The sequence below is a fragment of the Triturus cristatus genome, chromosome 4_1, assembly GCF_964204655.1.
Source record: "Triturus cristatus chromosome 4_1, aTriCri1.1, whole genome shotgun sequence".
Taxonomy (NCBI): domain Eukaryota; kingdom Metazoa; phylum Chordata; class Amphibia; order Caudata; family Salamandridae; genus Triturus; species Triturus cristatus.
The window spans coordinates 124,784,344-124,811,225 of NC_140585.1; the positions used below are offsets into that span (position 1 = coordinate 124,784,344).

The following is a 26,882-nucleotide window of genomic DNA, read 5'->3' on the forward strand; positions in this document are numbered from 1 at the left end:
ATGAAGTCTGACATTCTCAGTAAAACATGTACATCCAACAAGGGCAGAGACTGTCAGTTGATTCCTTTGTGTTCTACTGCAGCTTCCCAGAGTGTTCTAAAGAACAACTAGAGCGCTAACAGTCCTACTTATGACAAACGTATAGCACACCTGAAGCCATCTTGGTTGGCATAAAGTGGTAACTCTTAAAACATTTAATTTAAAAAGGAACAAAATGAGGGGGTTCATTTTGCCATAGAAAGTATGATTAGTGCTGCAGAAAGAAAAATTAGGGCACATTTTGAGTGACTTCTCGAATACTCTTCTATTTCATTAAAAAATTCTCACATGCAGACTGAAACATGCACTTTCAATACCAGCAGCAGACTTCCCTGGTGAGCAGTAGCTTTACTACAGTGATCTAATAAGCAACTATAGTGCTAACATTCTGAATTTATGGCAAATGTGTGACACATCTGAATGCCTTCTTGATGGAATCAAAGTAAAAAACTGAAAGTATTACCTACTGAGGAGACTGTAGTAAATGAGGAAATTAGGAAACATCATAACAAATAAGTCTCCCAAAATGGCCACCAGAGACAAAAGAGCCCGAATGTAGCCCAAATATCACCCAGATGTAGCCCAAGTATAGCCCAATGACAGAATGTCCCAGAGTTCTAACGAACAACTAGAGCGCTAACAGTCTTACTTATGACAAAAGTATGGCACACCTGAAGCCATCTTGATTGGAATAAAGTGGTAACACTTAAAATATTAAATTTACAAAGGAACAAAATGAGGGGGTTCATTTTGCCATAGAAATTATGATTAGTGCTGTAGAAAGAAAAATTAGGGCACATTTTGACTTCTCAAATCCTCTTCTATTTCATAAAAAAATTCTGACATGCAGACTGAAACATGCACCTTGAATACCAGCAGCAGACTTCCCTGGTGAGCAGTAGCTTTACTACAGTGATCTAATGAGCAACTAGAGTGCTAACATTCTGAATTTATGGCAAATGTGTGACACATCTGAATGCCTTCTTGATGGAATCAAAGTAAAAAACTGAAAGTATTACCTACTGAGGAGACTGAAGTAAATGAGGAAATTAGGAAACATCATAACAAATAAGTCTCCCAAAATGGCCACCAGAGACAAAAGAGCCCGAATGTAGCCCAAATATCACCCAGATGTAGCCCAAGTATAGCCCAATGACAGAATGTCCCAGAGTTCTAACGAACAACTAGAGCGCTAACAGTCTTACTTATGACAAAAGTATGGCACACCTGAAGCCATCTTGATTGGAATAAAGTGGTAACACTTAAAATATTAAATTTACAAAGGAACAAAATGAGGGGGTTCATTTTGCCATAGAAATTATGATTAGTGCTGTAGAAAGAAAAATTAGGGCACATTTTGACTTCTCAAATCCTCTTCTATTTCATAAAAAAATTCTGACATGCAGACTGAAACATGCACCTTGAATACCAGCAGCAGACTTCCCTGGTGAGCAGTAGCTTTACTACAGTGATCTAATGAGCAACTAGAGTGCTAACATTCAGAATTTAAAGCAAATGTGTGACACATCTGAATGCCTTCTTGATGGAACCAAAGTAAAAAACTGAAAGTATTTCCTACTGAGGAGACTGCAGGAAATTAGGAAACTTCATAACAAATAAATCTCCCAAGATGGCCACCAGAGACAAAAGAGCCCAAATGTAGCCCAAATATCACCCAGATGTAGCCCAAGTATAGCCCAATGACAGAATGTCCCAGAGTGTTCTAACGAACAACTAGAGCGGTAACAGTCTTACTTATGACAAAAGTATGGCACACCTGAAGCCATCTTGATTGGAAAAAACTGGTAACACTTAAAACATTTAATTTACAAATGAACACAATGAGGGGGTTCATTTTGCCATAGAAATAATGATTAGTGCTGAAGAAAGAAAAATTAGGGCACATTTTGAGTGACTTCTCAAATCCTCTTCTATTTCATTAAAAACTTCTGATATGCAGACTGAAACATGCACTTTTAATACCAGCAGCAGACTTCCGTGGTGAGCAGTAGCTTTACTACAGTGATCTAATGAGCAACTAGAGTGCTAACATTCAGAATTTATGGCAAATGTGTGACATATCTGAATACCTTCTTGATGGAATCAAAGTAAAAAACTGAAAGCATTTCCTACTGAGGAGACTGCAGTAAATGGGGAAATTAGGAAACTTCATAAAAAATAAATCTCCCAAGATGGCCACCAGAGACAAAAGAGCCCAAATGCAGCACAAATATCACCCAGCTGTAGCCCACATGTAGCCCAATGACAGAAGTGTGCAAAACACTTATTTTTTGAATATGAATATTTGCAGTTTTATATAGTGCAGACTTGTCAGGTATTGGAGTGCTCTACATGAGCATTGGTTACATCACACAAGACCAAATTCATTTTGGTTGTAGACATGGGGAGATTAAGTGATTTGACCAGAATCACAGAATGTTGAGCTGAAGCAGAAACTCCAACCTGGTTCCCCAGTTGCAAAGTCTGCAGCTCTGGAAGAAACACCACATCCTCTCCCCTAGGTGCAACATTTAATCAAGTGGTCAACTGGATAAAAAAAACATAAAGAATACAAATAGTGTAAAAGTTCTTTGTCGCTATTTGAAAACTCAGAAAATATGTCCTTATTTTTGTTTTTTAGAGCACTAACCAGAATTTTGATGCAAATAAGACCCTCTCATATATGTAATTTCTAAAGGAAATACTCTAGGTATTACAGTTTTGATTACATCAAGATGACGTCAGGCGTTCCACACTTTTGTAATAAATATAGAATTTTAGCAATCTAGTTGTTCATTGGGATACTGTTGAGAGGCAGAGGCCAGGGGCACGGACTCTGAAAATTGAAGGCAGGTAGGAGAGTGCAGATGCAACAATTTGACCACACTGGGCAGGCAGGAAGGGCAATGGCAGCACAACAGACTATGGAGGGCAGTGGAAAGGGGGGCAGGGGCAACAAACCAACAATACAGGACTGGCAAGAGAGGCTGTGGCAATATAATACACCATTGTGGGCAGAAGGAAGAGGCAGTGGTAGTACAACCATACATGCCAACAGACCCGTTTCAGCCAGGAAACGTCCAATGTTTTTAGGCTCAAATGGGCTTTATTTGATCTCTCTCCTGTCTACAATCTCCTCTTTTTCAATGTAACTCAAAGGGGAAATTCAATACCCCAGTTTTTTTTCAAAATCTCCCTCTTACCAAGTTCAGATATTCGCAAGTATGGTACATTGGATCATGGTAGGCAGGAGGAATTGGGGAAGGGACATGGACTTGGATAACAGAGGACAGGAGGGACATGGAGAGGTGCACCAAACTGACCCTACAGGGCAGGCATCAGGGTTTGCAGCAGCACAATACACCACACAGCGCATGCGGGACAGGAGTGCAGCACAACAATCCATAGAAAGCAATAGGGAGGGGACAGGACCATGCACATGGACAACAGAGAACAAAGGGGAAAGAGGCAATGGTAGCTAGCTGACCATAATGGGCAGACAGGAGAGAAAGCTGCAGCATAACAGACCATAAAGGGCAGGAGGGACGGATCAGGGGCATTACAATACAGACAAGCCAGGAGGGAGGGAATAGGGGTCTGCACATGGAAACAGAGGGCTGGGGGCAAGGGGGCAAGGCAGGAGCAGCAAGATGACCATGGAGGTCAGGCAGGTTGGGCACTAGAAACAAAACACACCATGGAGAGCAACAATGAGACTATGATGGCATACACACAGACCATGGAGGGAAGGTGTGAGGGGGTCGGGGCAGCTAGCTGATCACACAGGGAAGGTAGGAGGAGCCATGGCAGCACAGAAGACCATGCATGGCAAGCAGGAGGGTTAGTGGCAGCACAATGGCTATGATGGGCAAGAAGGAGGGTGCAGGGGCATGCACAAAGGACCATGGAGGATAGAAGGGAGCGTCAGGACCTGGGCACAGACAAGAGAGTTCAGGGTAAGGGGCCTCACAACAGACCGCGCGGGCAGGCAGGAGGAGCAGTTGCAGCACAACAGACCAGGGAGGGCAGAAGGGTGTGGCAGTAAAATGGACCATGGAGGACAGGAGGAAGGGGATAGGGGTATGGCATGTGGACAGGCAGGGTGGAGGTGGCAGGGACAGGTTACAGTCATCTGACAATGCTAGGCAGGTGGGAGGGGAGTGGCAGCTCAACAGAACACTCAGAGTAGATAGGAGTGGCAGGTCCATGGAACATGGTGGGCAAAAAGGATGGAGCAGGGGCATGCACAAAGACATCGGAGGGCAGGGGGAAGGAGAATAGGGGCAGCAAGCTAAGCACAGAGGCTAATCATAAGGTCAATGATGGGCCATAGAATTGGGCAATGGAGGGCAGGAGGAGTGGACTGGTACATCATGCTAAATGGAGGGCAGTGGCAGTGCTCCAGCGCGGAGTGCAAAATCCCTCCCTACCGTTGCGGACCAAAAGATCTCACACACGCACACTATCCATACATTCGCTGGTGGGGCCCATAACACCAACACACACTCACCATCAGTCCGTACGAGAGGCGATTATCCTTCCAAGTGCTGGATAATGAGGGAGGAAGATACCACTTTACCCTAATGAGCAACAAACCTACAAACCCTTCTTATACTCATTAGGCCCTAGATTCTACATTTGGTATTCCCCTCATGACCGGGATGGATCTGCTAGTTGTAGATTTAAGTGAATTTCTAATACTCTAATTAACCTTTTCATTAACACATTTCAATGAATAAACAACCCAACTCATTTCTGTAGATGTTCAAATCCAAATTTATATTAATATTGCAGATTAAATCATTCATTTGATCAAGTTGCCATTCATATTTACCTATTCTGGCTAAAGTCGTCCTCTATGTCAAATCTGGCAATCTCACAAATCTATGCCCATCAATTTAGCAGGTTAAGTTCATCAGGATTTTGGGCATTAATTCAGTCCATCAAAGATTCAGGCTAACAGCTGTCCTGCAGTGTCACCGTCCTCTTCGTCAGCATATCATCAGGAAATCGAAGGAGCGACCCTCCAACCTCTCTATTCTATGGGTTTTATAATAATTTCAATAGCAAAATGTAACAATATTGAGTTTTAAACTGTTCTGATTGGCTGATCAGGGGTCAACCTCTCCGTTCCCATAAGGTTTAGTCCATGTTGTCAGCATACTTGCTGGTTCCGGTTCTTTAATAAAGCCTTTTGTCTGTAGCGCTGGCACCTTTCCCAGTGGCCTTGATAAGTACAGCTTGCCTGGGGTCAAGACATGGCCATTGTTGCTCATCTTTTAGCGCAGGCGCACTTCACCCAAGCCTGGTTCAGCGTCTGCAGTTGACTTAGGCACCAAAAGCAGCCATAATTTGATAGGCCAGAATAGTCAACTTACGCAAAGAAACACAAAAACTTAATTAATACATAGAAATGACTAATTAAATGTTATTCCCTCGCTAATACCCATATGTGTGTGTATTTATCTAGCCAAAAGCAACACTCAATGTGGTTTATACTTACTAAATAAAGCACGAATCACAATTTCATCACCAAAGCGACATATATCATGCAATGTTCTAATTATCTATCATGAATATGCGTACAAAATTTAGTTCACGTCATTAATTAGGCCATGCAGATGCAAATCCCACGTGTATTTCGGTCATTAATAAGGTTGATTAGTAATTTCCACATCACTCCTAACCATTAGTACGATTATGATTAATTAATTAATCTAATTAATAAAACGACATGCAAAATGGGATGGGTATACAAAAATTTTGGATAACCCGCTCCAGCAGCAGCACATCAGACCATGCATGGCAGGAGGGAGGAGGCTAGTCCCTGGATTCAGACAACAGAGGATAGGGAGGAGGTGGATGGGGCAGCAAGCTAACTGTTCAGAGAAGGTGGGTATTAGGAACTTTATTGTTTTTAAAATGTGTGTCTGTGCAAACTACTTAAAATATGAACAAGTATGCAGCATAATCTCACTTTTATTCAGGAAGAAGAGGACGTTTGTGACTGTGACTCCGGGCTCACTTGGCAGAAACACCCCCTGACCCTCCACCCCCCATCGCAAAATGTAATGCCCGTGAAAAGGGTAGGTGGACGCAGTGTTATATAGAACATAGTCCTGAGAGCACGATTGAAAATGAAAACTAGATATAGTATATGGTATAAACTATGCACCAAAAAGTGTGACATAAGATGAACCGGGGCGTGAAATATAATATGCAATACATTGTGCGCAATGACAGATTCATTGGAGAGCGCGAGATAGCACAGGCACTAGCGCGTGCTATGCGATATGCGCCTTGGAGTGTAAAATGCACAGGGCAGTGTTGTGTAACCTAACTAGTCTCTAAAGTTGTAATATAAAATATGTACTGGGGAGTGTAACGTTGCATATGCACTGTGACAAAGATATGGATCCCAGATTGTAATATGTATGGCATAGCGCTGTGCGTTATAACATAGGCATCGAGGAAGGCACGTTAGATGGGACAATATAACCCGTGCGAAGGCAAGTGTGGCATGACATATTCACGGGGTGGTGTTACAGTGCACATGGGCTAGAGAGTGTCATAGCATACACACTAGCTGGTGGAATACAACACAGAGGTGTGAGGCACTCGGCGGGCACTGGTGGGTGTAACATAGCATTGGGCTCAGCCAGGAGCACGCTGTGACTCTCAAGTGAGGTTCGTCTCCTTTCCAGAGAGTAAAATAAAAAGTATTACACATCCGGCGGTGGATGTGTGTTTTATTAACCGTGAGGGGGATTTCATGCATAGTTTGGTCGAATTTTTGTCGATTCCCCTTTGAATGGCTTGGTGTGCGTGTATATTAAATGTGCCTGTCAATACCTACCCATGTTTGTATAAATAAACGACAAGGGTGTCTACTTGGAGAGTACCCACCGGCGGGGGTGCCGAGATTAGGCACGGTAGGGCGTCAGACACGACAGAGCTTCACTAGCGGTGTAAATACATTCCATGTGGATTCATTCTATGCATAGTCGCCTTTTAATGAATATCACGCAAATCGTCATGGTGATAGGTACATACGGTTTGTCCAGCATGTCCTAGGTGTTTCTATAAATATATATATATATTTTTTTAAATAATAAAAAACAAAGGCCGGCTCCGGGGGATGGGGTCCCCGGGGCCATAAGTGGCCTGAGGAGGGGGGCAACGCAGCCCCCTCCTAAAGAATTGTTTTAAAAAAAGGTCATGACCCGGGGGTTGGGGTCCCCGGGGCCGATTAAGGCCTTGAGAGGGCCAAATTTATTTTTTTCAACAAAAAAAATTAGGGTGCAGGCCCTGGGGGATGGGGTCCCCAAGGCCAGTAAATTAGAAAAAGAAGGGGGGCCACACAGCCCTCCTTCTTAAAAAAATCAAATAAATAAAAGACCGGCATCGCGCCGCAGGCCCCGCCCCCTCCTTGCAGCACTCTGCAAACGCGCCCCCTGGCGAGTTGTAAATTGGGGAATTAATTCCTCTTCAATACTGAGGGTCCCTGAGGGCCAACTAGCCCAACAGGCATCTCCAGTATGCGTCAGGGAGCTGCGCTGCAGACAGGTGTTCTGAGGCCAAGCCCCTTTTTACACCTCTCTGCAACGCAGCTCTGTGGCGCTTACTGGAGGTACCTAGTGGGCTAGTTTGACCCTAGGGACCCTTAGGATTCAAGGGGACTTAATCTATCAACTTAGAACGGCCACAGGGCACATTTACAGAGTGGTAAAGAGAGGGGATGGGGCCTGAGGTGACGTGTGCAAACACGCCCTGTGGCGCGTTTTAAGTTGGGGAAATAATTCCCTTTCAATCCTGAGGGACCCCGGGGGCCAACTAGCCCACCAGGTGCTTCCAGTAAGCGCCACTGCTCTGCATTGCAGAGAGGTGGTGCAGGCCGTGCCCCTTTTTACACCTCTCTGCAATGGCGCTTACTGGACGTACCTAGTGGGCTATTTTGCCACTAGGGATCCTCAGGATTCAAGGGGACTTAATCTCCCAACTTAAAAAACAGCCACAGGGCGTGTTTACAGTGGGGAAGGGAGGGGACGGGGCCTCAGGTGATGTGTGCAAACACGCCCTATGGCATGTTTTAAGTTGGGGAAATAATTCCCCTTCAATCCTGAGGGCCCCTGGGAGCTAACTAGCCCACCAGGTGCTTCCAGTAAGCGCCACTGAGCTGCGTTGCAGAGAGGTGGTCCAGGCCGTGCCACTTTTTACACCTCTCTGCAACGCAGCTCTGTGGCGCTTACTGGAGGTACCTAGTGGGCTAGTTGGACCCTAGGGACCCTCAGGATTCAAATGAACTTAATCTCCCAACTAAAAACGGCCACAGGGCGTGTTTACACAATGGTGAAGGGAGGGGACGGGGCCTGAGTTAACATGTGCAAACAAGCCCTGTGGCGCGTTTTAAGGTGGGGAAATAATTCCCCTTCAATCCTGAGGGACCCTGGGGGCCAACTAGCCCACCAGGTGCTTCCAGTAAGCGCCACTGCGCTCCGTTGCAGAGAGGTGGTCTAGGCCGTGCCCCGTGGCGCTTACTAGAGGTACCTAGTGGTCTAGTTGGACCCTAGGGACCCTCAGGATTCAAGGGGACTTAATCTCCCAACTTAAAACGGCCACAGGGCGTGTTTACACATGTCATTTGAGATGTCATCAGTGATGTCACGGACCATGTCATGAGTGATGTAATATGTGACATCATCAGCAGTGCATTGCGGGCGCGCGAGTTATAGTTAGCTGAACTAACTATAACGGGGGGAATTTCAATGGTTTTCTACGAGTGAAAAGTCCAGCTAACTATAACGCCCCTGAAACCTATGTTTTTTTCAGTGAATTTCTAAGGTTTTTTAAATGCTAATTCCTAACTATAACATGCCCGAAACCTATGGTTTTTTCAGTGACTTTATATAAACATACATATACATATACATACACACAAATGCATAACCAATAAAGGCATAAAGAAATAGCAACAGATCAAGCATTTCTCACTATTAAAACATTAGTATGACTAAGACATATTCAAAACATTCATGCCAAACAGTAAAAGCATCTTTTTGGTAGAGGCAGATGGGCAATGGGGAGGCGGGTGGAACAGTTAGGAATCCACAGGCAGATACTGTATCCACCAGAAAAAGCGTTACCGAAGGTAAGTAACTTGCTCTTCTGATGGATACTTCTGCCTGTTGATTCCTCACTTTTTGAATAGAATCCTCAAGCCGTACCTCACCCGGAGGAGGATGTCCACCAGACTAGACCAAAAAATATTGCAAAACAGATCGAGCAAAATGGCCATCCCTCCTAACCTCCGAATCCAATAATAATCAAATAATTTTTAGTCAAAATTATATTGAAAATAATACTTTAAAAATACTTTTATTAATAAATTTAGACAAACACTTAAAGGAAAACTTTTATTTATAATTAATTTAAAGATATTTCATACTTTACAAATTACGCCGAAGTCGCGACCCCAGCGCGACTTTTCAAAACGGCTACCGGAATGTGTGCAGCCATCGTGTAGGGTGCGCGAAGGGTGCGCGACTTCTGTATAATATTAAAAAAAGAAAAAGAATGAATATAGTTTTCCTAACTAAAAATTATTCACAATTTTTTTAAATATATATTCGCTCTTAGCCTTCCCAAAAGATTGAGCCTCACTCGAACATTTACCAAGGTGGCAAGCCTTTAATGAAGAGTATGAACAGTCAGCTGAGGCAGTTACAATCACACGGCCATAACGCGACTTGCCTGACGCGTTTCGAAGGAATCTCCCTCTTCCTCAGAGGCAGTCGGTCATAGATGCACGCTCCGGTCACCATCCATAAATGCGAAATACGCCCCCTGATGGGTGGGTCAATTGTCCCCAAAGCCTTATGGTTACTGGAGTCCTGGAAAATATAACCCTTGATGGTGCGTTAATTTCCGTGCCTTTCAAGCCCTCAAATGGGCCACCGCCCTCAGATGCTGCTCTAATCCCAGGTAAGTGCTCCACACAACAGCTCTGAATATATCCTGCTGCATGGCCCCCTCACATACCGGGGTGGTGCAGCTCGACGGCTGGGCGCCGCCCAAAATATTCGCTCTTAGCCTTCCCAAAAGATTGAGCCTCACTCGAACATTTACCAAGGTGGCAAGCCTTTAATGAAGAGTATGAACAGTCAGCTGAGGCAGTTACAATCACACGGCCATAACGCGACTTGCCTGACGCGTTTCCTGGTTTTTTCAGTATATATATATATATATAAGATGTACACACTGGGAGGAAGCATGCTAGCTCTGTCTCTTTCTTCTTATGACACCGTAGTACTTCTTTGTATGGTTGGTCAGTATGACTCCCTGGTGGCACATTCTGTATATTTCTGCTGAAGCATGTGTGCTGTCGATGCTTCGTTCAATGTGCTTCTGCATGTGTGTGGTGTGGATTCCACGGTACACCCAATCTCTTATCCACATCCCTATATCTAGCTATGGTTTTGTATATCTCGGCATGAGTGACATCTGTCTCTATACATATCCATCTTGGTATCCACTGTTGTGTATGCTTATTTTGTACGGCCTGACTTGGTGTACTGTTTTGTCCTTTCTCTAGGACATTATTTTTTGCAGACCCATGGATCCTGTGCATAGTTTTGCTTTGTCTCTTATTGCAGAAGCTCATGGATTTCTTCCATTGTGCACTGGCCATTCGACTCTCTATGATTTTCCTTCTTCTCTTCCTTGGAGGTGAAGTCTCGAACTGTCTTCTGCCGGACTATGGTGCCATTGCTTTTGTTTGTTGATGCTCCATTTCTGTAGCTTACTGGTCTAGTACCAGTCATGTTTGCACTTGCGGTCTCCACCTGTTTTATACCATCTTCTTGGCGGACTGGTTCTCTTACGGAAACTGGTGGTGTTGAGTCGCAAACCCGCCTCCAATGGGGTATAGCTTTGGTATTTTTTCTTCGGTAACGATGTATCTGGTAGAGACACAGTCTAGCCGCAGATTCCTTAAAGCCCACCCATCCTCCCCGCTCAGCGAGGGCCTTTTTTTCAGGTTGGGTTCTACTCTCTGGTTCATTCTACCAGTGATATTGGTCTTCTCCCGTGTTAGTCTACTTCGCATCCTTCACCTGGTCAGGTTGTCGTCTTCTTCTGTTTTACCTACGGCTTCTCCACCCATTCTCGCAAATGAGTGGTGGGCTCATACGTCCATACATGCCCTTGCACCCTGGTTCTTTCCAGTGTGGTAGATGCTCATGTCCTTCTCCCCTCCCTTGCCCTCCCTGATGTTTTGTCTGTTAGTTTGGGGTCTATTTGACTCTGTTGCAGTCAATTGATCATATTTGTGGGCGTGGTTGGACATTCTCTGTTGTTGCAGAAATGTTATCACTTGCCTTACACCTTCCTGCTGTCCAGGTCTCGTTGTCGTTTACCTTGGCATTCATGTGGTTGCAGACTGCTTGTCGTTTGCCGCATCATTCATTTGCTGTTTTGACTCATTGGAGGGTCTCTTTCTTCGCTTATGCAAGACTGTTTCTGTGGTGCGAGTACTCTGCTCTCGCCCTTCCGGCTCTTCCAGTATGTAGTGTTCTTCTCTACAATGCATTGTGATGTTTCTCATCATCATTTTCTTTTTCTTTTATTATCATTTATTATCATTGTTGTCTCAACAGATGTTTAACCATTTTGAGCCCACTGCTCCCACATTCATTTTTAGTATTGGCTCCGTGTTTTGGCACGGAAAAGTTTCACAGTCGAAAACTGACAGCACACCGGGAGGGACTTATATAGCTCCACTGACATCATATCTGTGGACGACGTCAGGGCAGAGCCATGTGACGCCATCCCCCGGCACGCATAGGTACTGCTGAAAAATCTCTGGATCCAGACTGGCACCTGGAGGATATTCTAAGTTAAGGAATCTGCGGCTAGACTGTGTCTTTACCAGATACATCATTACAGAAGGTAAGTAACTTGTTTGTTTGTTTTGGAATATGCATCCTGAGTCATGCACAGGATACCTTTATGTCATAAAGCTTGAAGTTGGAGATTTGTCTCTCAGCATTCCTCTAGGGATCAATCCATCTGCCTTACCCTGCCCCAAATACTCGTTGCTCCTACATCATTTTCTTACATGGTAGCCGGTGATGCCCTTAAGCGTCTGCTCATGTCTGCTTCTTATTTCTGTTATATTGAACAGTAAATAATGTTTGCATTCAGATTCCAGAAAGCACATGCAAGCTGCAGCTGTTGTATCTTCTCAGGTTCACTGATACAGAACTGAGAAAGGAAGTTTATAATTGCATAGTAGCTTCACTGCCATAATGAAAGCAAGGTGGAAAACCCCTTCTCTGGCTTATTAATAAGTGCAATAGAAAATCTGCGGCAATTGAGCCCATACAATGTTAAAAGTTGAAAGGCTCCTGAGTGGAACAGGCCTGTCTTCTAGGCCCTACTCTTATCATTCACCTTAATTCATTCTATGCACAAACATTAGCTATTTAAACATATATCAGTGCCTTTGCTATACGTATTATACAATTAATTAAAGTTATGCTTCACATGTCAGCCCATCTTGTGCTAAATTGCTATGTTTGATAACTTTAAACCCCTGTCTTGTAAGTCAATTAATCCTTCACAATATAATGTCAATACTACTAACCAAAATGTGGAGTGGAGCGTAACGCTAAATAGTTGTACTTTAATCATCTCTTGGATGATTCCTCTTGGTCCTTTAATCATCTAAGGAATGGGTCAATTCATTTGGGCAAAATGTAGGAAGCAATTTGTCCAGTACTTTAGACCAGATGATTCCTCTTGGTGCAACTCTTGAGGGAATCAATGAGGGTGACATTGTGTTCTGGCTAGTAGTGCTGCCCGTCTCCTAATTGTCTTAAAACAACAACCCCTAGCAGAAATGCTCAAGTGCATGTTAGTTTCATTTTCAGTGCTGGCACTCAATTTGATGTGTGCAGCATTTACTTGAGTCAGTATCCAGAGTTGTTGTTTGATTCACACTTAACCATCACTTTTGTCTATGCCTTCTACATTAGTAGTGAAATCACAGAAAGGTGTCAAGGGAGGTTTATTTTAAATATTCGCAATAAACCTGAGACCACTAATTCTGAGCTTTTTGAGCATTTATTCTGCTTAGTTTTGATAATTCAAAAAGACATTCATGAATCAATTGGACATGTCTTTTAAAAGGAAACACCACATTAGTATATCACACAATTGCAACACATTTGTATGCGTGATTTAGAACCATTTCTTTTGTGAGACAATATATACAACACATACATAATACCAAACGTTATTTGTGACAGAAATATATAGAGAAAACCAATGATCACAAGACAAACATCGATAAATTATGTTTGCTAACCTGAAATTAAACCAGTCCTGCATTTGCACTGAAAACACAAGACGGACAATTGCTCATTCAAAGACACGTCTACTGTCCTGCCTGTGGGAGGGTGGGGATGAATATCCTACTTAAGGGTGTTGACATCCTAGAAAAAGGGGGAAATCATTTCTGTTCAGTCCCCTCGTGTCACCCCCTGTTATACCGTTAGTAGTGTCATGATCAATATTACTTTACCCAGAATTATTGGAGCCAATACAGAAAATAGAGTAGGCGTAAAATATCCAGAAGTCCTTGAAGATGTTCCTAAAGAATATCTACATTGACTCAGTAATCCTTTACTGACTGATATTACGATTGAGATTATTTATGACATGTTAGAAGCAGGTGGAATAGTATCAAATCTTTTCATAAATATAGGTCGCTTGTATTAGCTGTGTCACTAATTTTACACTGTGTTACCTGCGATGTATTATAATCTTGTGCTGATTTCAATTATAGATTGCTTTAATAGCAATGAAACTATACTAGCAATCTAGTCAAAGTTTATATATGAGAGCTTGTTCGTATTTTCCCCCTAAAACAATGTCTTATGGTGGTGGAAATAATTTATACCCACATGACTCAACCGGTTCATTCTTGGTAAATGGTTGTACCCTTTCCTTTACAAATAAAACATGAATTTTGAATTCTGATATGAACCATTTTCAATATGATGGATAGTCCTGTAATGATTGGTTTTGGTGAGACAAGCTGTAAGCATTCGGGTTTTTAGTATTACATTCATTATGTATCATAATCTGCATATTAATAAAGAACCCAAAAAACAGGTGCATTCATCTATACTTAGGAAAATGTATCGATTTTCTAATAAGCAATGGAGAACATACAGAATTTCCTAGGGGAAATATGCATTTGCATTATCCAACTTGTTGTATCACCCCATTTCTCTTCTCATTGAAAACCTCCAAAGTATAGATCATTTATAGGCAGACAAAGTATTCCGTGAATAAGCCACATAATGCTAGGCTTTTCAAATGGTGTTTTGGAAATAGTAAAAATTGCTGGACCAAGGCTAACCTATATACTTAGGGGCCAACTTAGAGTTTGGCGGGTCGTTTGCCTGTCTGCCATATTTAGAGATCACAGCCGGTCCAGCAGTGATCTCTATGCCTTCAGAGGAACCACTATAGCAGCAGTTCCGCTGAAGGCACTGCATGTTTGGTGTTGGACTGCCGAATTTTAGGTGGCTGCATACTGTGCTTTTGTGTTTTTCAAAAACAAACTCCCGAATCAGGATAAAAGGATGACCATTGGCGGATGCTATGAAAAGGTGTGGGTCTTAGAGGAGAAGCGGGCTCTGTGTTGTTAATGTGCTGTCAGATCTTCAGTATTTTTACATGCTATATTGTCTTGCAAAGCGTTCTGCTTCTGTTGCCAGCTCAATTGATGGTGATGGGATAGTACTGGGCTAATAGGATGAACAGGGGTGGGCAAAACGTCTGGGTGAATTTTGAAACAAGCGAAATTTGCCCATTTATTTCTGGCCTGCATAGGAAAGGGGGCCAAAAAATGCCAAAGGCAAAATGCACAGTTGCTTTTACAAGCTCTGTGAGGGTTCAAACAACAAATTTAACGTAACAGGAACTTCCTAGTATCAGAGTTACTTCTGGGTTATCATAAACTGAGCATATTCAACACTGCGAAAACATGGCTCTGTGCCTCACGTCTCGAAGCTGTATTGGCTTTCCGCTCCTAAATAGTTTATCCACTCTTGGCTTTACCGTCCAACACTTTTGTTGTGTGATTCCTTCTCAGTTTAATGTCAGTCCAGTTCCTGCCCTTATACTTGCATCTGCCACTGTTCAAGTCTCCATGCTTTCTGCTGTCCTCTGGGATCAGCACTGGCATCTAGCATGACGTCTGGTCTCAACACTTTTCCCTCTGTCTTGGAGCACGTTAAGATTATTGCAACATTCTTAAAAGATGCTGTAATATATCATGCCTGCCTGGTACCCAACTCTCTACTACTTACCTTCCTTATTCCAAACACACCCCACCAAATTGCAACCAAGGTAGGCAGTATACCAGTTGGGAACCAACACTAGTAGTGAAAGGGGTTCACCAGCACCACCCTGCAAAAGCAAGCTCTACTGTTTCTTCGCTCCCTTCCTTTTATCTCCTTCTTTCTTCGCTGAGGTGAGTGAGTGTTCAGCACCTCTAGAGACAATCAAGTAAGGCCACAAGTCACAGGGAGTCTAAATCTCAATTTGAAGCTTGACAGTTTACCAGGTTCATTATCGGAGATGGACTCTTCCGAGACTCTACTCAATAAAATGACTCAAGCCAGTTAAAAAAAATTAGCTAGTGAAGAGAGAGAATTCCTTTTAAATTGCAGCAATCAAATCTTGGCATCACCTCAACCTTCAGCAGGTCTCACTATAGCCGTGGACTCCTTTTCTAGTCTTGGTACTAGTTTTGTGGGAAATCAAACAGTGAAAGATGGGGAATCAACTGTATGCCAGGTGGTAGCACACCCACTATTGTGGGTGGGAATGGCAAGAAACCCTTTTCTTTATACAACCCTCACAGAGACGTTTTAATGTATGGGGCAAAGTGGGCTCTGGCCCAGGGCCTCAGCCTTTCAAGGGGCCCCCTGACAGAGTCAGCTCCGTTCTCCAGAGTTTTGCCCTAATGACCTTGAATATTTCTCAAACAGATTGTTTTAAATACTGTTTTCCTTTAATATATTTTTTATGTACCTGATGTGTGAGTCTAGTGCAGCCATTTTGCAGAGAAATGTTGTGTTTGTTTCATGAAATATACATTAAAAAAGTTTATTTTAGATCAAAACAAGGCCTAACATATAAGAAATGGGAGGGCGTCACAGAGATTATTTGCAGTAATATTGGTGAGCTGCTGCTGTGTTACAATATTGAAAACACACATAACTATCCCTGAATATTAGATGTAAACACATTTAGGGCCTTATTTATAAGAAGTGATGCATCGCTGTGTGAAAACAGGGATGCGTCACTTCTTAGTGCGCCCTCCTTGCAACATGATGGATGCGTCATATTTACTGTATGATGCATCATGTCGCAAGGAGTTACAGATACATCAGTATTTCTGACATATCTCTAGGCGCAAAAGTGATGCATTGCTGGGGTGTGTCTGAAAATAGACGCAAGTCCAGCAATGTGTCCTTTCACATGTGGCAAGCCCCATGTGAAAGGGCCTGCATCAGTCTTACGCCTGCTGTGAGGCAGGTGTAAGATATTGACGCAATGACGTCCTAGAAGTGGTGCACTGAGTTCTCAAAGATTTCAATGTGCCACTTCTATGAGGCTTTTTGCGGGGGAGAATCCACCCTGCATACATTGTACCTGGCGCAGGTATAATGTGGTGCAGGCAGATCTTTTGGCCACCAAGAGCTCCAGTCAGGCGTTTCTGGATTATTTTATGTTATGTTAGTGGGTTTATAAAGCGTGACCGCTGCCCCAGCACAGAGTCGTCCCGGCACTGACAGCAATGAGGTGACCAAGATCAGGGAGGGCCCAAGGAGGCCTACGAAGTGGGAAAGAGAGGTTTTGATGGCTTTCCTAAATTCGAGGAAATGATGGAGCCCCCACATGCAGGCCGGCAGCGTGTTCCAAAGGATGGCCGCTCTGTTCCGGAAAAGAACTACCTCCGGCACGAACCCTCCTAACCCGGGGGACCACCACCAGGTGTTGTCCCATGGAGCATAGCTGGCAGGAGGGAACATAAGGTAGAAGCAAGTCGGTCAAAATATTAGAAGAGGCAAATTTCAGAACTTTAAAGGCTATACAGAGAGCCTTGAACTCAATCCGCCTAGCCACAGGCAGCCAGTGGAGACAGCGAATAGCGTTTGTCACTGAGCAGGCTCTGTGCAGACCGAGGAGAGATCTTGCGGCCACATTCTGAACTCTCTGTAGCCTATGTATTTCTATCTTGTTTGCTCCCAGATACAGTGAGCTAGCGTAATCAAGTCTTGACATAATCAAGGTCTGGATTATAATTTGCCTGGTGGGGAGGGGCAGTGCCTAGGCTCTTGGGCCACCAGAGCTCATTGCATAGACCATGGTCCTTTCCTATCAACAACACCGCCGACTTGTTGGCATTAAGTTGGAGGCAGTTGGCGGTCATCCACTCGGCGACTACCCCAAGATCACCTTGAAATTTAAAAGCATTGCTTGGAGTCGCTCGAGAGAGCCACCACCAACTATGTGTCGTCGGCATAGGAGACCATGGTCAGCCCTCTGCTCTTGGCTACTGCGGCCAGAGGTTGTACATATAGATTGAAAAGCAGAGGGCTCAGGGAAGAGCCCTGTGGCACCCCTTGCTTGATGGGAAAGATGCCAGAGGTATACGGGGGAGCTATCACCTGAAACATCCTATCAGCAAGGAATGAGGCCAGCCACTTCAGGGCTGAACCAACAATTCCAGCCTTCTCCAGGCATCGCAACAGAATGGCGTGGGACACCGAATCAAACGCGGCACTGAGATCCAGAAGGATCAGTGCCGATGTTTGCCCAGCATCCACAGCTGTCCAAAGATGTTCTGTCACCGCCAAGAGCACCGACTCTGTGCTGTGGCCAGGGCGAAAGCCATTTTGGAAAGGGTCAAGCCTGTTATTGGAATTCAGGTGGTCCGTGAGGAGGGAGTTAATATAATATTACCAAAGAAAACAACTTCAGTTTTGTCAGGATTGCACTTCAGCTGATTGATCTTAAGCCAGTTAAAAACCTTTGTGAGGCAAGACCTAATCATTGCCCTATTAATGTCAGTTCCTTTTTCACATGTAAAAATCAGCATAGGAAACAATTATGGCACCCTCTTCCTCTACCAGAAATGCAAGGGGGGATAGATATATATTAAAAAGGGTAGGACTGAGAATGGAGCCCTGAGGGACAACTACATTCATGGCCGGAACCGGGGCTGGGAAAGGGGGAGCCAGATGTCCTGAGATCGGTTTGCCAAAAAGGATGACATCCGTGTTAAGGCGGTCCTCCCCAGGCCGATGTTAGCAAGTCTCTCCAGGAGCTTCTCATGTGGGACTGTATCGAAGGCTGGCGACAGATCGAGCAGTATCAGAACAGCCTTGCCCCCCTGGTCCAGCTTACCTTTGACAAATTCAGTCACTTCCATCAGAGCGGACTCCGTACTGTAGTTTGCCCTAAAACCGGATTGGGACTCAGGAAGGAGCTTCCCATCTTCAATGTGTTTTTGGAGGGCCTTGTTTACATGCTTCTCTAATACTTTGGAGAGGGTCGGAAGAAGGGAGATTGGCCTGTAGTTGGCAGGGTCCGTCGGTTAGGCGGTAGCTTTTTTTATCAGTGGGAGAATCTTAGCATTCTTCCATAAATTTGGCATGTTGCCTGAGGAGAGGGAAGCATTAAAGAGCTGGTTTACCATGGGGTTTATGTTGGGAGCTAATAGGTTCAGGATATTCACTGGACATAGGTCGGTAGGAGAGTCAGAGTTAATGCTTTGGAGAAGGGTCAGTGACTCTTCAAGCTGAAACTCAGGGAAAGCTAGTAAGATGGAGGATCCAAGAAGTAGAAGGTCAGTTCTTCCTCTGAGATGTTAATGAAGGCTGGTTGGATCATGGAGATCTTTTTGTGGAAAAATTGAGCTATTTGCTAAGACCATACTTCCGTGCATGGCCCTTCCTTTGTGTCGGCTTTTGGTGCGGTAAAGGATTTAACTATGCTAAAGATTTCCTTACTCTTATTTTGGGCATTTTCTATCTTGGTTTTAAAGAAGTTTTTCTTGGCTGCCTTCACAAGAATGTAATGAGCTTTTAAGGTGTCTTTATACACCTTCCTGGCCTCAGGTAGATAGGATTTACGCCATTTCTGTTCCATTTTTCTACAATTTCTTTTGCTAGATCTGAGGGAATCGTTAAACCATGGAGCTGGTGGACCAACCTCTTTGAGGAGCGGGAAAAAACCGGTACCGCTGCACCAATGTTGGTTCGGAGCCATGAATCTATTGAGAGGGCGTCCGAGTCGGGGCAGCTAGACAGCTCTGGTGAGGAACGACCGAGGGAGTCTGCTAACATCAGGATGGATATTTTATGGAACGTCCTGTAATTAGGGACCCTCTGCCCTGCGTTAGCCCGAGGGGCTGTGGCAGAGTTGGAAACAACGAATTTTAATAAGAGGTGGTCAGACCAGGTAATGGTAAGAGGTAGGCTTACTGATATGTCAAAGTTGTGAAAGATTTGGTCTAGGGTATGGCCCCTTCTCATGGGTGGGCGAAGAAATAGATGGAAACATGTTGCAGGCCTGCAGCATCTCCAATAAGGAAATTGTTTGAGGGTCATTTCATTTCATTAAACTTTATTCGGTGTGTAGAAACAACCATAAAGGTATACAGAAAATACAGTACATCGCGAGTAGTTCATAACATAAAAACTCATAAAATGTCATATAAAGATAGTACAATTACATCAAATCATCAAGAATTCAGCGCTCCATGGGAATAATTATGCTTTTACGTATATTAGGTGCATTTATAATAAAAAGCGCCATGTTAAAACAGACCCTAGCATCGCTGAGGTCGGACAAAAATTTTGCCGCAGCAAGATGTGATCCACCACCAAATGCGAGCAAAAGTGGTTTAAGGTAGTACATTCTGAACCCAGTTTAAAATTAGCAAAACAACATAAAGTGCACTGTGCTCTGTTTACTTTGTCCATCGGCTGGGCATGGAAACGTGTTTGAGGGACAGGATTTCATTATGGGAAAAGCAACCAAATGATGGACAATACCCAATCTTAGTCTAACTAGGACAAAACGATGCATGGGATTGTGTATATAAGTCAGCTAATCCTGGCAGCCCTCTACTTGGTTAAGCGTTAGATAAAACATAACTGATGGTTTCTTATTCTCACTAACTAGTCGGGTTTCCCTCCTAATCTTCATATATAAGTTTCTCTGATGGACAATTTACTAAGTGATAAAACTTGAAGGGGGCTATTCTGGATTGACATATTAAACATGTTGCTATACACAGAATTGATATAGGTTAGCCAAGGGATCATGATTGCGTTGTCCAATTTAAGACTGTCTTGGATAATTGCTTTGGTAAAGCTGGTTTTGTCTTTGGACCATAGAAAATGCCAAAGCAATAGGGGGTGTGATGCGACTACATCTGTGAGGTACTGTAGTCCAACTTCTCTGTGAATAATCTCAGATGAAGCCGAGGTAGGCAGACAAAGTAAGAGTTTTAGGAAACCATTTTCCTTAGTCTGCAAAACTTTACTATTAAAATAACCCCATACACCAGCCCCATATGTTGCAATGGATAAAACCCTTGCCTTATAAATTTCAGTCATCTCCTTAACTGGTCTGGAGCCCAGCTTGGCAGAAAATCTAAAAATGCCATGTGTACTTCTGTCCATTTTACTCTTAACATTAATGAGTTCACGAGTCCAGGAGCCATTACCAGAGAAGGTAATGCCCAAGTAACAAAATGAATCAACAGAAGCCACTGGTAATTTATCCAAAAGGAATGATCTACATTTTTTAACCTTGGACCGACATGCCATTGTGTAAGTTTTACTTTTGTTAATGACCAGTTTCCGTGCACCAATAAAATCCCCAAAAGCATTCATTAGACGTTGCAACCCCAGAGGGGTCCTGGCCGGCAGGACCGCGTCATCTGCGTACTGTAGTACCAGAATGGGGCGTCCATCCACTTGTGGGACATCAGCATGGACAGTTTGCAAAGTCTGATCCACCCCATTAATAAATAAAGAAAATGAAATAGGGGCTAAAACAACCTTGTCGAATGCCACGTTTAACTGCAAAATTATTAGTGCATTCTCCCAGAGAACCGTTGCACTATAGGGGACCCCCCTCTAAAGGCTAGAGGGGAAAGAACCAAAGATCACTAAATATGCTCCCTCATAGCCTATCTATTCCTTACATCAAGGACTTGCTCTCTCTTGAGCTATCTCATGCATATAATCACAACAGTGTCACTTGACATTTAAATTTTCATTACTTTTATTATTTCATTGCTTTATATATTTTATAACATTTCACTTTTCTTTTTCTTTTTATGTATATCTTTCTTTCATTCCAATAGAAAAAACTGATTATGAAAATTCATACAAAAAACAAAATCATCACAATAATTACATAAAATTTCACATGCACAAATCCATTTAATAGAAAAACAACCCCTGGACTAACTTCAATAAATACATCCTTATCACAGCCATTCGAACACATACATACTCCCACAAACTTCCTACAACCAGCATCTGAGCAAGGTAGAGGTTATGTGTGACGCAGAAAACCTCCACAACCAAATAGATTTTTATGTTCAGAGCACAAGGCTCAACATAAGGTCGACGCGTTTCGGCGGTATATGAAGAGTAGTTAGACCACCTTCATCAGGACCTTTCCAGATACCCACATCAATATCACAGCAACCAGGGGACAGGGTCAAAGGATTTATGGATTTATGGAAAATTGACAAATGGCAGCTATTCATATAGTTTCATTATAAGCGAAAGAATCCTTATTCTCGGCAAGATCTGCCTATATTTCCAAGGCAAGTTCCTTAGCAAATGCGTAGTTTCAATATGTATTAGTCCTGGGGCCCAATGCGCGAGGAAGCCAAGCTTTTTCCAAATGTTGTTGATAGGCAAGACCATAGAAGACCTTCTACGTTTTCTTTCATCAATTTGTATTCCTCAATCGATTTTTTTTCTTCCCCCACTTATATCTGTTAGAGTTTCATAGTTGTTACACGACTCGTGCATTCTGCTTCTCAAAGTACGGATGTCTGCACGCGATGGCCCACAGTTCTCCAATTGAGAACCATAATTGCTTACCAAATTCTCATACAGTCTGGCCAGGAAACTCCCAATTGGTCTAGAGCAGTGGTCTTCAAACTTTTTTGCTCAGAGCCCCCCCAAAGCAAAATGAGTCGGGCCCCACTGCAAAACTTTATGGCAAGGATCGGAAAACAGGAGATGCAGGGCTGAGCGCAGAGGCAGAGCTTTTGAGATCATATCATGGATACTTTTTTTGTGGCTCATAATCCACAATAAATGTGAAACATATAATAGGGAAAATCATCAAACAATAACAGAAATTGACTAAAAACTGTTCTCTCCATAATTTGGTTATTGTGAGCCCCTCACACTCCTGGGCTCCAATGCTACTGCACTTACTGCACTAATGATAGCTGAGGCCCTAAGTAGAAGTCTACCCTTCTCTGCCTCTTTCACAACTTACCGACCATGGCTATCACTCCAATCTTGAATCAGGTTATCCATCCCTTTTTTGGTTTTTGGAGGGAGGACCTGGCCCAAGGGCATTGGAAAACTTTACAAAAGCACCATATACATTACACAAACACTATTTCATATTCATTCATCATATTTGTTTTATTTTAGGCATTGGACGATTAAGTGATTTGAGTTGCGCTGACATGAGGACCTGAACTATGTTCCAAAGTAGGTAGCTCTCGCCATTAGGCTACAACTCCTCCCTTTCAGAAAAAAAGAGCTCCAGCGTGTTGCCCCCACCTTTTTGCAGCAAAGGTGGTCTCATCTCTATATGAAAGGTCCTTTTCAAAGCTTGACTAGTATACTTTTTGCTATATTTGGGTATTAAACCGGTATTAATGAGGTGAAACCTATGCCCAGATAGTTTTTACCAAATGTAAAAATGACAAAATAACAAAATAAATGTATGACAAAATGTGCTGTATAACATCACATAATTTTCCTTTTCTTTCCACATAATTTAGTCAACCCTGCCACATAATTTGGTCCTCCCCTGCCGCATAATTCCAGTGAGCCTGGCTGTAATTGGCCTCATGACGCTGGACCCTATGCAACTGGGTAAGCAAGACATACAAAAGCTGCTGAGGAGCTAATATATGCTCTAACTGTTGGAGTCAGAGTGCTTTTTACCACAGGCATGGAAGTTGTAGCTCATAAATACACTAGTTACTATTTCCCACTGTAAAAACCAGGATTCAAATCGGCGACTCTCTGGTAAGACAGAAATCTGCAGTTATTGCTTTAGCTAACTGAGGTTTATAACGTAAGACAGTATATTTTCAAAACATTTGTTTCATTTGCTTTGTTTTTTCATTTATTGTGTGTGCGTGTCTGAAGACATGTGGTCTAGGGGCACCCATACCAAGCAAGGTAGTCCAAAGAGTGAGGTGATCTACTAGATCAAAAGCGCTGCTCAAGTCAGCGAAAACAAAGATATAATCTTCCACCTTTGGCACGAGTATACTTGCCTATAAGCAGGTCAAGATTCACGCATTGCTCGATAGACCCTAGGGCTTTCCGGAAACCAAACCGCACAGGTGAGAGAATTGAACAGTCCCAAGCCCATTCTTCTAATCTTTTCAGTAATACCTTGCTCATCACTTTAACAGACGAGTCTAACAATGAAATTGGTCTGTAATTTTTGGGGTCTGATTTATTGCCCTACTTATGAATATGAGCTATGATAGATGCACCCCAAGTAAGAAAACCAACTATGCTATGAATGGGGGGGGATAAGGTACAGCGGAAGCCTAAGGACTCTGCATCCTCGATGTTTTCCATTGGGATGGGAGAGCAGTCTAGTTTTTTATTGTAAATTATGGTGACATCGCCCCCCTTCCCACTCAGTCTGTCCCTCCAAAGGATTTTATAACCCGTAGGAATGGCCGAGGTGACAGTAGGGTTGGAGGCTTCAGACAGGCAGGTCTCAGTGAGAAATAAAAGATCAGGCTGTTCGTCTAAAAGTAGGTCATAAATGTGTGGTTCATGCTTTTGCATAGAGCAACAATTTAAAAGGGTGGCCTTTAAGTCCTCTGTTTTCTTACTGTTTTTACACTTATTGTCGCGTGGGAGGATATTGGGTGCGAGTTTCCTGGGCTCGAGGAGAGACCAGTTGCACTTATTGCATCGAAAGTCTACCTCCAAGCTCATATCAGCCGCTGTACACTGACATAATGGTAGCTGCCTAAGGCTATGCAGTTTTCCCTATTGTAATTTAGTGGAAGAAACTCACCGGAGGGGAACTGGGCAGCATGGCTGGCGCCGGACGCCTCTGCGAAGCTGACGGGCGCAGACGGGCTTGTCTGTTTGCATCGGGAATATATAGGCTAATGCCTGTGATGCAAACTGGATCACTAACGCAGCTGAGGAAGCGGAAACTGCGTGGGCGGAAGTGAGGAGCCCGATAGTAGCCCTAGCCCTCCACACAATCTGCGTATAATCCGTGGTGGACCAGGACTGGAGGAAAAGCGAGATGCGAATCGGAGCAGCTAAGGAGGTGTAGGCAAGCAGAATCAAGTGCAAGTGTGCGTAGGTAAGAGAAATTGTTAAAAAAGCACAGAGTAATTCAGCCACACATATAGAATTTAAAAAGTATCAAAAACCTAGTAGCAGGGCAGGATACACTAAATCCTACCACTGTCAGCTGTGTGCGTCCGTTTGCAGCGGGACTATATAGGCTAATGCCTATGATGCAAACTGGATCGCTAACGCAGCTGAGCAAGTGAAAACTGCGTGGGAAACAGGGACTCAAATTGGATCAAAAATTCAAAGCTGTTCTGAAAAGGGGCCCCCAAAATATGTTTGGCCCAGGGCCCCCAAAATCCTTAAGATGTCCCTGAACCCTCACTCAAATAGTCACATGCTTCATCATCGGGTTCACCTCAGCTCCTAAAGTTCGGGATGGGCTCAACCATATTCCAGAGAGCACTTGTGAAGATTGGGAGTATGGGGGCGTAGCTTTAAAGATAAAATTCCTCACCCACTTCAAAAGTATCCTTTATTACTGGGATGGGAGGGAAGGTTGAAAATGTATAAAGGGCTAAAAGGATGCAATGATCCTTTGACTCTATATCACCAACATGTTTCAGCCCTGTCCTATCGGCCTGTGAAAGGTCCTGGGCTTTCGTCAGGGTGGGTAGCGAAGAAGTCACTCCCCTAAAGACGTGATTGACGTGCGCATACATTTTGCATGTGAGAAAATTAAAGGAAGGCATATACTCGCCACAGCATTATTAGGGAATAACCTGCAAGAAAATACATGGTACAGGAGTACTAGCTGTAAAGCCAGGTTTTAGGCGTACCGTTGCAGTGATACTTCATAATGCAGTCCCCAAGCAAAAAAGTGCCTACTTTGATGATCAAGGACGTCTCAAACTAGGATTGTGCTTTGTTTGGTGATCCCAGTAATTTAAACAAGCACACTCGCTCTTGTATCTTTGCATTCAATATGATACAACGTGTGTTCATACACGTAATCTTATTCGCAAATTTAAACCTTGAAAGAGGTCTACTCAGACTCATACTAACAGTCAAAACATCTTGTGTAAACAATATGTATTTTCTTTAAAAGTGCTACTAAAATTTAGTATTGGGGTGGTAGAGCCACTCACCCAATTTCAAGGGGGCACCAGCTCCCATGGGGGCATGAGAGAGAGGCCTTGTAGTCACACTATTTACAGAAATTGAGAAAATGCCAGAATTGTATTTAGTAATTTGATGCTGATAGACTTGTCAGCATGGAGGCAAGCTCCATAAAATAATGCATCTGGTAAGTGCCACGGACTCGGCGAAGAAAAATCAAAGCCAAACTTACTTCGTCAAATGTCCCATCCATGCACCGAACCTAGTATCAGCTCAGCTCCCCTGCTTGCAGTAGCTGAGAATGATTAGGTTCTCTGTTTAAGTATCGGAGCCTGGCCGTGCCTGTTTCATGATCGAGAATGGTGGGACACGGTGCTTCCGTGTGTGGCCCCGCCCGCTGCTGCGTGGAAGGAGCTGATTTGCTGCAATGCAGAGGCTCGTTAGTATCGGACCCAAGACATGCCTGCTTCATGATAGAAATTAGAGACACGGAGCTTCCATGTGGGGCCCCACCCGCTGAAACGTGGAAGGAGTTTATTTGCTGCAATGCGGAGGCTCGTCCATTGCTTTGCGCATAGGTATGAATGGTTGTTATGTTACGTCGACAAACTGGAGCGGCACATCCGCTCGCTCAGACCGAAGGGCGTATGTCAAAAGTGTGCATGTATAAAATACACGTGTGATGCATTTATATGTAAAACGTAAGATAGTGGTTATTCAAGAACAAGGTGGATTATGCGTACTGTAGTTATCCACTTAGAACTACCCAGAAAGGGCTACCACGCTTAACAAATATATTTATATGTGGGTAGTGTTAATGAGTCATGTCTTTGAACTCACGTCTTTTGGAACTCAAGGGGAAATATATACAAAAAAAAGACAGTATTGTTGGTGCAGCGGGGTATTTTTCTGTTTTCATGAGGGAAGTGCCCAATACTACTATTTGGTAAATTCACATAGGGTCACTGGGAGTGACATGAGTAGTGTTGTTGAATGGTGTTTAAGGTGATGTAGGTATAGAAATGCAACCCATAGGTGAAAAAACCTGTAGTTTGGAAAATAACATACTTATGATGAGTCTATTCT

The 26,882-nt window shown here is 43.4% G+C and overlaps 1 long non-coding RNA gene across 2 annotated transcripts in view; it reads right to left on the minus strand.

Annotated features, from left to right (window-relative positions):
* Positions 1-26,182, minus strand: part of LOC146847551 (uncharacterized) — a 40,735-nt gene extending 14,553 nt beyond the window's left edge. For both annotated transcript variants that reach the window (XR_014981132.1, XR_014981133.1), the window contains exon 1: positions 26,029-26,182. This is a non-coding gene — a long non-coding RNA (uncharacterized LOC146847551). The remainder of the gene's footprint in view (positions 1-26,028) is intronic.
* Between the last annotated feature and the right edge of the window lie 700 nt (positions 26,183-26,882).